The sequence below is a fragment of the Nicotiana attenuata genome, unplaced genomic scaffold (assembly GCF_001879085.1).
Source record: "Nicotiana attenuata strain UT unplaced genomic scaffold, NIATTr2, whole genome shotgun sequence".
NCBI classification, from domain to species: Eukaryota; Viridiplantae; Streptophyta; class Magnoliopsida; order Solanales; family Solanaceae; genus Nicotiana; species Nicotiana attenuata.
Genome location: NW_017670836.1, coordinates 100747 through 110382, shown reverse-complemented (window position 1 = coordinate 110382; position 9636 = coordinate 100747).

The following is a 9636-nucleotide window of genomic DNA, read 5'->3' as shown; positions in this document are numbered from 1 at the left end:
CATCAATAAATCTCCTCACCCTCTCCCTCTCAGTGGGGAGTATGACAAGAGCATGGCGATCTAGATCGATAAACCGGGTCTCATACTGAGTGACTGTCATAGAGCCCTGCTGGAGACGCTCGAACTGCCTGCGAAGAGCCTCTCGCTGAGTAACTGGGAGAAACTTCTCCAAAAACAACTCTGCAAACTCTTCCCATGTCCATGCTGGCGACCCCGCTGGTCTGGCTAAACAGAAATCCCTCCACCAAGTCTTGGCGGACCCAGATAAACGTAACGCAGCAAAATCAACTCCATTGGACTCCACAATGCCCATGTTCCGAAGAAGCTCGTGGCAGCTATATAAGAAATCCTGGTGGTCCTCTGAAGAAGCACCGCTGAATGTGGTGGCAAAGAGCTTGGTGAACCTATCCAGTCTCCACAAAGCATCTGCGAACATAGCCGCTCCATCGCCGGTTTGAGTCACAATACCTGGCTGAGCTGCCACAGCTGGCTGAACCACTGGAACCTGAGCTTGGGGAGCTACCTGCTCTGGAGTACGTGTAGCAGGAGTCTGAACTCCTCCTCCAGCTTGAGAAGTGGCCGGTGCTACTGGAAGGAAACCCGCTCTAGTGACGCTCTCCACAAAGCCTACCAGTCTGACCAAAGCGTCCTGAAGAACTGGGGTGGCTATAAACCCCTCTGGGACATGAACTGGGCCCACTGGCGCTGCTGGGACTGGGGCCGGAACCTCCTCGTCAAAGCCGACCTGAGGCTCCACCGCTGGTGCTGCTGCTCGGGGCTGAGCTCTGCCCCTACCTCGGCCTCTAGCACGGCCTCGTCCTCTGCCCCTAGCGGGAGCTCCCTGGGGCTCGGACTGCTGGTCTGAAGATGAGGAAGCGCGTGTTCTCGCCATTCTGCGAGGAAACAGAGTAGAAGTTCAATTAGCATTGAGAAACCAAACCGCACGATAAGAAAGAACAAAGGAGAGATTTTTCCTAACTTGGCAGCCTCCTGGGGGATAAGTACAGACGTCTCCGTAGCGATCCCTCAGACTCTACTAAGCTTGTCCGTGAGTTGTGAGACCTATGTAACCTAGAGCTCTGATACCAACTTGTCACGACCCGGATTTCCCACCCTCGAGGGTCGTGATGGCGCCTACTAATAGGAGCTAGGCAAGCCAACTTAATTAACAAATTCATTAAACACATGTTCCTTTTTAACAATTAACGGCATTAAATAAAGGTGACAGAATTAAAATCATAAGCGGAAGACTTAAATGTAGATAGATGATCGATAATACAGAAGTTCCGACACATATATCTCTACCCCGGGACTGGAGTCACATACTCACGAACATCTAAGGAGTACTACATACAAAGTCTGAAAGAAACATAATCTGTTTATCTCGGGCACAATGAGATGACAGCCAATTGTAAAGATAGAAGGGAGACGCCGGGCCTGCGGACACCTGCAAGCTACCTCGGGTCTCTCTGGACTGAAGGTTCGCCCCCGTGCTAATGCTGCTGCTGCTGCTCAATACCTGGACATGTGCAAAAATGCACAGAGTGTAGCATCAGCACAACCGACCCCATGTGCTGGTAAGTGCCTAGCCTAACCCCGGCGAAGTAGTGAGAAGGCTAGACTAGACCTCACATAAACCTGTGCATTTATAAATATACAGCAGAAATCGAAGTACAAGGCAACTAACGGTATGGGAGGGGAAACATGCTGTGGGGAGATAACAATAGTAATAGTAAATCCAAGGTAATCAATCTAGGTGCAATTTATAATTTCCGACGATCAAGACACTAATACCAACACCAAACACATTTGTACCGCTAATTGTTGCGGCGCGCAACCCGACCCTAATATATTTCAACACTGTTGCGGCGTGCAACTCGATCCACAATTATCACTGTTGCGGCGTGCAACCCGATCCACAATTATAACTGTCGTGGCGTGCAACCCGATCCACAATTATCACTGTTGCGGCGTGCAACCCGATCCACAATTATCACCGTTGCGGCGTGCAACCCGATCCACAATTATCTCTGTTGCGGCATGCAACCCGATCCACAATTATCACTGTTGCGGCGTGCAACCCGATCCGTAATGTATACCTCCCAACCTTGCCCAAGCAACAGTCACAAATAAAAGGGCAAGGGAGTAAATAAGTATTTGGAAGGAAATCCCAACAAGGGTACACAAACAACCAATAATAACCATGCAAGAGCAAATCGTTATCTCTCTTTTTCTTTCATTATCATATCCTAGTTCTAATTAGCACTCGTGGCCAGCTACAAGGCATTTCTCATCACATATACTCTCACCATTTGTGTTTCAGACCGAGCCAATGCTCCACGAAGTTCCACAATCACAATATCCTTCACAAGGTGTTTACAATGCATAGAAGCCATCAGTTAAGCATGGAAGGCATAACAATATCCAAACAATCCACATATAAGGACTCACGGTCATGCTAGACACCAATGTATAGGAACTCGTCACCATGCCTATACATCGTACTCGATCATTTAGCAATTAGCAATCAAGACCCGACTCCTATTCCCTCAAGCTAGGGTTAAACAAAACACTTACCTCAACTTCCACGGCCAATACAATCCTCCACAATCGCTTTCCCTCTCGAATTCGGCTCCAACTCAACCAAATCTATGCAATAAGGACTTCATGTTATCAATATGTGCTAAACAATTCAAACCCAATGACTAATTACAGCTTTTTCATCAATTTATCCCAAAAGGTCAAAAATGCCCCCCGGGCCCACATGGTCAAAACCCGAGGTTCGAACCAAAACCCGATTACCCTTTCCCCCATGAAATCAAATATGTAAGTTATTTTGGAATAGGACCTCGAATTGAGGTCCAAAACCCCCAATTTTAGAAAACCTAGGTTCTACCCTAAATTCCCAATTTCCCTATTAAAATCTTTGTTTTGAAGTTGAAATTATGTTTAAGGATGTTAAGCAGTTTAGAAAATCAGTTAGAAATCACTTACCAATCGTTTTGAAGAAGTGTAATCGTTTGGAAAATCGCCTCTTATGTTTTGGGTTTTGAAAAAGTGAAAAATGACTGAAAATCCCGACTTTATATACTGTACTGAAGACCCGGCGCGGACCGCACAAAAATGCCTCGCGGCCGCGCCGAGGAAGAGTGGGAAAACCACTCTCTGAACCTACCCAGCGCGGACCGCACTGATTTGGTGCGTGGCCGCGCTGGTCGAACTGGAATTCACTGGCCCTCTGAACCTAGCCACGCGGACCGCGCAGGAATGCACCGCGGCCGCGCGGCTTCCAGCGCGGACCGCGCGGAAATGACCGTGGCCGCGCTGGGGGCCTGCAACACCTGGACCTGCAAATTTCTAATACTTTTAAGTCTAAGACCCTCCCGGGACCCACTCAAAACTCACCCGAGCCCTCGGGGCTCCAAACCAAACATGTACATAACTCCAAAAACATCCTACGGACTCATCCGTGCGATCAAATCGCCAAAACAACATCGAATTAGGCCTCAAGGCCCATGATTTCCTTCCAATTTCCATGAAACATCAAATTTTACTGCTTCTAGCTCAAAACACGTCAAATGACGTCCAAATCTAACCAAACTTCACAGCAATTGCTTAACTCATATTTAAGACTTGTTCCGGGTGTCAGAACCAAAATACGAGCCCAACAGCACAGTCTTCTAAACAAATAACACTTTCCAATTCTTTAATTATTTTCAGAAAACAATTTCACGTAAAAATTCATTCCTCGGACTCGGGACCTCGGAATTTGATTCCGGCACACCCCCAAGTCTCATATTTTCCTACGGACCCTCCGGGACTGTCGAATCACAAGTCCGGGTCCGTTTTCCCAAAACGTTGACCGAAGTCAAACTTAATCAATTAAAACATCAAAAATTTATTATCTTTCTCACAAATTCATATTTAAACATTCCGGCTACGCGCCTGGACTGCGCACACAAATTCGAGGCAATCCCCAAGCGAGGTTTCACGGCCTCGGAAATACAGAGTGAGTAGGAATACAGGTGATGACCCTTTGGGTCATCACAATATCTTTTTGATGTTCTTGTTGGCTGCTTCTACAGCTCCATTCATCTGAGGTCTGTAGGCTGTAGAATTCTTGTGTTTGATCCTGAAGGTTTCACATATTGCTTTCATCAGGTTGCTGTTGAGATTGGAACCATTATCAGTGATGATTGACTCTGGGACGCTGAATCGGCAAATGATACGATCGCGGACAAAGTCTGCCACGACCTTCTTGGTCACTGTCTTATATGATACTGCTTCAACCCATTTGGTGAAATAATCAATTGCCACTAGGATGAACCTGTGCCCATTTGATGCGGTAGGCTCGATAGGTCCGATGACATCCATTTCCCAAGCGGCGAACGGCCATGGTGAGCTTGCTGCATTGAGCTTATTAGGAGGCACCTTTATCATATCTGCATGTATCTGACAGCGGTGGCACTTTCGGACATACTGGATGCAGTCTGTCTCCATATTCATCCAGAAATAACCATCTCGGAGTATTTTCTTGGCTAAGACAAAACCATTCATATGCGGACCACAGTCCCTGCATGAACTTCTTCCAACAACCTGGATGCTTCCCTTGCCTCGACAAACCTTAGTAATCCCAAATCGGGATTCCTCCTGTACAGGATTCCTCCGCTGTGAAAGAAGTTATTGGATAACCTTCGCAGTGTGCACTTCTGAGTAGTGTTTGCAAGTTCTGGATACTCTCCTGTTGACAAATATTTCTTAATGTCCTGGAACCATGGCTTTCCGTCTGCTTCTTCCTCGACATGAGCACAGTAGGCGGGTTGATCCTGGATCTTTACTGAGATGGGATCAATGAAGTTCTTATCCGGATGTTGAATCATGGATGATAGAGTGGCCAATACATCGGCGAACTCATTCTGTACTCTAGGAACATGTCGGAATTCCGTTTTTGCAAATCTCTTCCTCAACTCTTGTACGTGATGCAAATATGGGAGTATCTTGGAGTTCTTGGTTGCCCATTCTTCTCGGACCTGAGCTATGATCAAATCTGAGTCCCCGATCACTAGTAACTCCTGAACGTTCATGTCAATGGCTAGTTTGAGCCCTAAGATGCAGGCTTCGTACTCGGCCATGTTGTTGGTGCACGGGAACCTGAGTTTGGCGTTCACCGGATAATGTTGGCCTGTTTCTGATACTAGAACTGCTCCTATGCCAACTTCCTTAAAGTTTGCTGTTCCATCGAAAAACATTCTCCAGCCATCATAGGATTCTGCAATGTCTTCTCCTACGAAGGAGACGTCCTCGTCAAGAAAACACGTCTTTAGAGGCTCGTATTCTCCGCCCACGGTATTTTCGGCAAGATGATCGACTAGTGCTTGTCCTTTGATCGCTTTCTGAGTCATGTAGACAATATCAAACTCACTCAGCAATATTTGCCATTTGGCCAGTTTGCCCATGGGCATGGGCTTCTGAAAGATGTACTTCAGCGGATCCATCCTTGATATGAGGTAAGTGGTATAGGCATAGAAATAATGCCTCAACTTCTGAGCTACCCAAGTCAGAGCACAACCGGTGCGTTCTAGCAGGGAATACCGGGCCTCGTACGGGGTGAACTTTTTGCTGAGATAGTAGATGGCTTGCTCCTTTCTCCCCGTTTCATCATGTTGTCCCAAAACACAACCAAATTCTCCATCCAGTACTGCAAGGTAGAGCAATAGCGGTCTGCCTGGTTTGGGCGGAACCAGAACTGGCGGCGTTGACAGGTATTCCTTGATTCTATCGAAAGCTTTCTGAGAATCATCAGTCCATTTAGTGGCGGCATCCTTCTTCAACATCTTAAAGATTGGTTCGCAAATGATTGTGGACTGGGCTATGAACCGGCTGATGTAGTTGAGTCTCCACAAGAAACTCATAACCTCTTTCTTGTTCTTTGGCGGTGGCAAGTCTTGAATGGCCTTAACCTTTGATAGATCTAGTTCTATTCCTCGTCGACTTACGATGAACCCAAGCTGTTTTCCGGCAGGAACCCCGAATGCACATTTGGCGGGATTCAGTTTCAAGTTGTACCTTCTCAATCTGTTGAAGAACTTCCTCAGGTCTTCCATGTGGTCAGTGGATTTCTTGGATTTGATGATGACATCGTCTACATACACCTCGATCTCTTTGTGCATCATGTCATGGAAAATAGTAGTCATGGCCCTCATGTAGGTGGCCCCAGCATTCTTTAATCCGAACGGCATCATCTTATAACAATACATCCCCCACGGTGTAATGAAAGCCGTTTTCTCTGCGTCTTCTTCGTCCATCCATATCTGATGATACCCAGCAAAACAATCGACAAATGACCGCAACTCGTGCTTGGTGCAGTTATCAATCAAGATGTGTATGTTCGGCAAGGGGAAGTCGTCTTTCGGACTGGCCTGGTTGAGGTCCCGGTAGTCGACACAGACTCTGACCTTCCCGTCCTTCTTTGGCACTAGCACAATGTTGGCCAACCATGTTGGATACTCCACTACTCTGAGGACCTTGGCTTTGACTTGTTTGGTAACTTCCTCCTTGATTTTCAAACTCATGTCTGGCTTGAACTTTCTGAGCTTTTGCTTTACCGGCGGACATGTCGGATCTGTTGGCAATTTATGAGCTAGGATAGATGTACTGAGACCGTTCATATCATCATATGACCAGGCAAATATGTCCTCATATTCCTTTAAGAACTCCGTGTACTCTTTCTTTTCTGATGGTGACAGGTGAACACTGATGCGCGTTTCCTTGACATTCTCTGTGTCCCCCAGGTTGATCACCTCAGTCTCGTCCAAGTTAGACTTAGGTCTATTCTCAAAGTCCTCGACCTCTTTAATGATCTCTTCTGGTATTTCATCTTCTTCTGAGTCTATATCCGTTTGTTGCATTACCTCGTCGCATGTCACATTCATCGGTTCATCAAGATAAGTAATAGTAATGCTGTGTAAAGTAAAGTAAATGGCAGAGAAAAGAGTTAATAAGAGCGAGATTTATAAAAACTGAAATGCTTTAATAAATGGTAAAAGAATTGTTTTGAACATCGGATCTCTTTCCAAAATTCACAGATAATACTGAAGGGAAATCAACTAGCGAAAAATAAAAGATAATGCATAATGCTTTGTTCAGCCTTGCTACCCCGAAGCTCTCCGGGCCCTGGTTGTTCTGACGGACCAATTGTTGAGGCGCTCTCCTCGGTTCACTGTCTGTATGGAAGGGCCTTCCTCCCCTTCCTCCTCGAGAATGACGTGACAGTCCATATTGTCATCTTCCAAGAACAGGTTCTTCATTGCTGCTAATGCTTCATCTTCCTCTGACCCATATATGATGTCGGCCGGCTGGAAAGTCTGTTCCAGGCGGGGTATAGGCTGCTCCAGCGGATAGTAAAGGTCGCGCCATGGTGGCGACCAGTTCTGGAATTCTTCCCAAGTATAACCGTACCCTAACCCAAAAGTGGTGCCATGCTTCTTCAGTTTGATAGGCTTGGTAATTCCTCGGAGATTCTTGCCGAGCCCTTTGCCCGGTTCATACCCGCTCCAGTTTAGTATACTCTCTATCTTGCTATCCCACCACTTATCTTTGTCCACGGCGTTGACTCGCTCAATCTGGTGGTAAGTTTCTCCTCCTAGCTTCCTTCTTCCTTCAATTGCTGGGATGGTTTGGCGACTGTATATGGGGTTACTCCCGTCACCATGAATAATCACTTCTTGGTGATTCCACTCGAACTTTACTGCTTGGTGCAGGGTTGATGCTACGGCTCCAGCGGCGTGGATCCAAGGTCGTCCCAGTAGTAAGTTGTAGGATGCTGGGATGTCTATTACTTGAAAATCAACATCGAACCAAGTTGGCCCCATTTGCAAACATAAACTAATCTCCCCAATAGTGGACCTTTGGGAACCATCAAAAGCTTTGACGTTGATAGCCCCATCCTTGATTTCATGCAGACTTTTCCCCAATGTTCTGAGGGTCACCAATGGACAAATGTTGAGGCTGGACCCTCCGTCAATCAAAGTCCTGGTGATGAAATAGTCCTCGCATTGCACGGTGATGTGCAACGCTTTGTTGTGGCCTAAACCTTCAGGGGGTAACTCATCCTCGTGGAAAGTGATCTTATGACTCTCCAATACCTGCCCGACCATGTTTGCCATTTCTCCTCCAGTTATATTGCTGGGTACATACGCCTCGCTTAGTATCTTCATCAGAGCGTTCTTGTGTGTCTCGGAGCTCTGTAGTAGAGCTAGGATGGAGATCTGCACCGGTGTTTTATTTAATTGGTCGACAACTGAGTATTCTTTTGCCTGTATCTTCCGCCAGAGATCATCGGGCCCAGTTTCGATAGGCCGTCCAGAGGCCTGCTTACTTGATTCAACTAAGTGCTCCGGAGTATAAACCCTGCCGGTCCTGGTCATACCCTGTGCTGCAATTGCTTCTCCGGACCTAGTCTTTCCCTTCCTTCTTGCCTCGGCGGTGTAATCCCAAGGTATGGCCTGTGTATGGAACGGCGTTACGGCTGACATTGCTACAGGAATGGGCACTCTCGTTTTGGGTGGCAATACAACAACTTCGAATGTGTAGGTCTTTTGGAGACCCAAACTCCACCTCAATCGGCTCTGCGGTCCTTTTGGATGACGGTGTTTCAAACTCGAGAGGCACAGACATGTTTACTTCAGCATCCCCAGAGGGCTGGATCTGGACTACAATCGGATTCAGTGTGACGGCTGGTTTCTTAGGCTCGTCACCATCGGCAATTAATCCAATTGACCCCTTGGGGTCCCAATCGTCTTCCACTTCAATCATATGCACACCACCACCCTTATGATCAGGCAAGGGATTGTTTCGAACGTTTGGAGCAGGTTCCTTGGCCACTATGATTTTGTTGTCAATTAGAGCTTGGATTTTGTCTTTCAGAGATCGGCACTCATCAATGGTAGGACCTTTCATGCCGGAATGGTATGCACAGGTTTTATTTGGGTTGACCCACTGGGAAGGATTATCTGGAGTTATGGCAGGGATTGGGGTGACGTAACCGGCTGCTCTGAGTCTTTCATATAGTTGGTCGATTGGCTCGGCGATGGCAGTGTATTGCCTGGGAGGTTTGCGGTCAAAGTTAGGGCATGGCCTGGGGAAGTTTTGGCGGGCGGGAGGTGATTGGTAGTGGGCATTATAGGCTTGGTAGACGGGTGCAGTTTGGGAATATCTTGGTGAGGTGGGTTGATATGTGGGAGAGGGAGATGATTGGTAAGCAGGTGATGGAATTAGGTAAGAGGGCGGAGGTGCTTGGTAATTGGGAATAGGCTGGTACGTGATGGGGGGTACCGGGTAGGCCTAGTATTTTACTGGGGACTTGGTTCTCTGTGCAACCATCACGGCACTCACGTCCTTTTTCTTGGATGCGCCACCAGATTGTAGGGCTTTGTTGTTAGCCTGCAGTGCTTCAAAATTAGTGACCATTCCGCTCTTAATGCCCTCTTTAATCCTTTCTCCCAGCTTGATGATATCGGAGAATTTCTGGCCCTCTATCAACATTAACCTCTCATAGTACTGCGCATCTTGCGCTCGGACGAAAAATCGGTTCATCTGCTCTTCCTCTAAGGCCGGCCTGACCTTAGCAGCCTCGGA